Source organism: Microtus pennsylvanicus, unplaced genomic scaffold (genome assembly GCF_037038515.1).
Source record: "Microtus pennsylvanicus isolate mMicPen1 unplaced genomic scaffold, mMicPen1.hap1 Scaffold_148, whole genome shotgun sequence".
NCBI lineage: Eukaryota > Metazoa > Chordata > Mammalia > Rodentia > Cricetidae > Microtus > Microtus pennsylvanicus.
The window spans coordinates 1,306,703-1,311,284 of NW_027460896.1; the positions used below are offsets into that span (position 1 = coordinate 1,306,703).

The 4,582-nt window shown below is 44.6% G+C and overlaps 1 pseudogene; it reads left to right on the forward strand.

Moving 5' to 3' along the window:
- The first annotated feature begins 1,436 nt into the window (after positions 1-1,436).
- On the forward strand, positions 1,437-2,756 carry LOC142842158 (tyrosine-protein phosphatase non-receptor type 11 pseudogene; annotated as a pseudogene).
- Positions 2,757-4,582: the final 1,826 nt, after the last annotated feature.

Below are 4,582 nucleotides of genomic sequence, written 5' to 3' on the forward strand. Positions count from 1 at the left end.
CCTAAACCCTGAGCCTTTGGGGGCCTGGGAATATCTTTCCATTTACCAGTCCAGGGTTCTTGAATGCTGGAGTGGGCATACTGAGTCCCCCACAGTGTCTGAAACTCAAAAAGTCACCCTCCCAGAATCATGTGTCCCCAAAGGCAGGGTATGTGGAGGCCCATGAAGTGGCTCTGCTCCATCCTGACAAAAGGTCAGAGAGTTCGAGCATATTTTTCCTCCTTCAAGGTCAAACAACAGGATGTTTGGCCTCAGGTAAAGTTGTTCCATATGTTGCCCAAATAACAGGATGTTTTGTCTAAGGTGTTGCTAATGGATGTTTTGCTCCAAATAGCAAGATGTTTGACCTAGGGCATTGCTGTTAGATGTTTTGAATATTAATAAAGTAATCAGTCTTATTTGTTCTTTATATAATGATTAAAAAACAAACAAACAGTCTTTTGCCTACCCCTTTGGCTTGGGGTATAAAAGGGCTATGAAAAAATAAGAGGCAGATTCAGTATTCATTGGGATGATCTCCTGACTCTGTCTTCAGTCTTTTGTCCGTTTCTTTCCTCAATCCACATTGGACTTTTCAGGAACATATGGATGAGTCGGCTGGCCCAAGAAAAATGGCGCTGGATGTTGCTGGGGTTTGAGAACAGGAGTAAAGTGATGGACACCACAAATTAAAAGTGAGTGCTCAGATAAAAATAAAGCGACGGTGTGGTGAGTGGCTCAAGAGTAAAGCTGTAAATATAGAGCAAAGGCTTTTATATTCTTGTTGCATTTTTATGTATGGGTTGTATGTTTTGTTCATATAACCAGAGATGTCATTGTAAATATATCTGCATTTATAAATAATATTTCTGTCATTGACCTTGTGTGTTGGCTACAGTGTAAATGTTTTTGATATGCCCAAATTATATGTCTATGGTTATTGTATGGGCAGCAACTTCTCAAGGTCACAGATGTTTTATAACTTGCTATGGTGAGGTCTACAAACTCTGTTTAAAGCTCTAAGACTGTTTGTTGCATAGCTTATGTAGAGAAGGACAGGGACAAAGAGACTGATCTGCTTTTGGGGATGACTGTTAGAGCGCAGCATGAGCCCTGCCCCCTGGGATACCAGTTGTGCTGATGGACAAACAAACCTCACCCATAGTTCCAGCTCCCACCTCCGCCCTGGCAGTCTGCCTAAGGTGGACACGGTGGTGAGACCAGAGCAGGAGCCAAAGCCCAGGACTGAAGCAGAGTGACCCTAGTGGGGCACAGCCAGTATCCAGGATCCAGGTCTGGTGGGGGATTTTGCATGTAGAGTGGGCCAGTTCTACCTGCCCTGCACATGTGTTTACTCCTCAGTGGGTCTTTGCTTAGCCCCTCCAACACACATGTGACAGTGTCCCAAGGAGCCTGAGCAAGCAGCAGGTCTATGTGGAGCAGGAGCCAAGGGGAACATGGCGTCTCAGAGAGGGTTTCACCCCAACATCACTGGTGTGGAGGCTGAGAATCTCCTTCTAACCAGAGGAGTTGATGGCAGCTTTTTGACAAGGCCTAGTGAGAGTAACCCTGGAGATTTTACTGTGTCTGTTAGAAGAAATGGAGCGGTCTATCACATCAAGGTTCAGAACACTGGGGACTACTATGACCTCTATGGTGGGAAGAAGTTTGCCACCTTGGCGGAACTACTCCAGTACTACATGGAACATCACGAGCAGCTAAAAGAAAAGAATGGAGATGTTGTTGAGCTCAAGTACCCACTGAATTGTGCAGACCCAACCTCTGAAAGGTGGTTCCATGGTCCCTTGTCTGGTAAAGAAGCAGAGAAACTGCTAATGGAGAAGGGTAAGCATGACAGCTTTCTTGTTCGAGGGAGCCAGAGATACCCTGGAGACTTTGTTCTCTCTGTCATCACAGGTGATGACAAATGGAAGAGCAATGATGGCAAGTCCAAAGTGAGCCACGTTATGATCCGATGTCAGGAACGGAAATATGATGTTAGTGGAGGAGAGTATGTTGACTCTTTGAGAGACCTGGTGGAGCATTACAAGAAGAACCCCATTGTGGCGACACTTGGCATAGTCCTGCAGCTCAAGCAGCCTCTCAACACAACTCGTATTAATGCTGCTGAAATTGAAAGCAGGGTTCGAGAGCTAAGCAAGGTAGCTGAGACCACAGGTATGGTCAAACAGGGCTTTTGGGAAGAATTTGAGACACTACAGAAACAGGAATACAAATTTCTCTATAGCCAAAAAGAAGGTCGGAGACAAGAAAATAAAAACAAAAATAGATACAAAAACATCTTGCCATTCGATCACACTAGGGTTGTCCTGCACGATGGCGATCCCAATGAGCCCATTTCTGATTACATCAATGCAAACATCATCATGCCTGAATTTGAAGCCAAGTGCCACAATTCAAAACCCAAAAAGAGCTACATTGCCACTCAAGGCTGCCTGCAGAACACGGTGAATGATTTCTGGAGGATGGTGTTCCAGGAGAACTCTCGAGTCATCAGCATGACCACAAAGGAGGTGGAGAGAGGGAAGAGCAAATGTGTCAAGTACTGGCCTGATGAGTATGCACTCAAAGACTATGGGGTCATACGTGTTAGGAACATCAAAGAAAGTGCTGCTCCTAACTACACCTTAAGAGAACTCAAGCTCTCCAAGGTTGGACAAGGAAATACGGAGAGAACTGTCTGGCATTACCACTTTCAGACATGGCCCGACCATGGTGTGCCCAGTGACCCTGGAGGTGTGCTGGACTTCCTGTAGGAGGTCCACCACAAGCAGGAGAGCATCATGGATGCAGGCCCTGTTGTAGTTCACTGCAATACTGGAATTGGCAGGACGGGAACATTCATTGTGATTGATATCCTTATTGACATCATTAGAGAGAAAGGTGTTGATCATGACATCGATGTTTCTAAAACCATTCAGATGGTGCGGTCCCAGAGGCCAGGAATGGTCCAGAAAGAGGCACAGTACTGGTTCATCTACATGGCTGTCCAGCATTACATCCAGAGGCTGCAGCACAAGATCAAGGAGGAACATAAAAGCAAAAGGAAAGGACACAAATATATCAACAGTAAGAATTTCCTGGTGAACCAGACAACCAGTGACCAGAACCTCATGCCACATTGCACTCAAACACCATTCAGTGCAGAAGTAAGGGAGGTTCTGGGCTTGGAACATAGATCATTACCATGTCCCACGAGCATCAGAAGTTTCCCAAGAAGCCTGGATGACTCTAAGAAGGATGATAATGACGACAGTGGGCATAGCTCCCAGAGGAGGGACAGTATCTCCAACAGGGTCTTCTATGAAGAGTTCCAGGCACTGGAAAGACGTGTTGACTGTGTGGAGCACTCCATAGGCAGCATCATGTCCAAGATTGATGCTGTGGTTGTCAAGCTTAAGACCATGGAAAATGTGTATAAACAGTCGAGGTAGATGTTAGGTGCTATTCTGTTTTGGTAGTTATATTCTCCATTTGCAGGAGAAATCATCCATCTACAAATTGAGTTAGCCCTAAGATAATCCCCTGGCCACTCATGACCAGCATAATTGAGGTGAGCTGAGTTAACTTTTAAATGATGGGATGTACGTGGCTTTTGACATATGGGTTTTACATTGTCCCATAGCCTTCCCTGCTATGTGAAAGTGGCAGTATCGGGAATGCAGAGCTTTGGTAAACACTATCCACAAGTACCAGAGAGAGACAGTGGACTGAATACAAACACTAGTTTAACTCAAGAAACCCTGTTAATGGACATTGTAAAGAAAAGCAATTATCTAAGTTTCATCTCAAAATTTTAAAAATTCCTTTGTTATTGCCTAATTATTGTTGCTTCTTACTATAAGGAGGAGTTCAGATACCAGGTTTTGCCACAGTCTTACAAGTCCATCTCTGGCTGTGCTCTCAAGGAGATTTATTTACTTATTTTTTCATTTTTATTTTTTCCTGGAATAAAGTTTGCTTCTGGTTTACTAGACTTCGGTGGTTTTTTTGTACAACCCCCTGTGGACCTAACATTTTGGTGACCCATACAGGGAAGCACAAACTTGGTTCTGGGGGGGTCACCCCAGTCTCTGGTCTCTGGTAAACTTTATTATTACTGTTTTTACCAATTGATAGGTTTCTGGTTTTATCTTGTATCTTGTGTCTGGACAATCCGGGGATTCAAGAAGATCTAGTAGACATGCTTCTAATCTCAGAGCCTAAGGGAAATGGGGGTGCTCCAATTCCTCCTCTGGCCATTGGATCATTTGTTTATGACCCTTTAGGACTGATAAGGGCTCATTGTGACCCAACATGCAGCAATGTCTTGTCAATTCTGTTTAATTGTCATATCATGTTAACAATTGTCTACTGTCAGGCTCATGTGGTGACTGTTAGTAAATTCTTTTTTTTCTTTTTTTGGGGGGGATTTTTGAGACAGGGTTTCTCCGTAGCTTTTGGTTCCTGTCCTGGAACTAGCTCTTGTAGACCAGGCTGGCCTCAAACTCACAGAGATCCGCCTGCCTCTGCCTCCCGAGTGCTGGGATTAAAGGGTTGTGCCACCACCGCCCTGCGACTGTTAGTAAATTCATGTCTACCC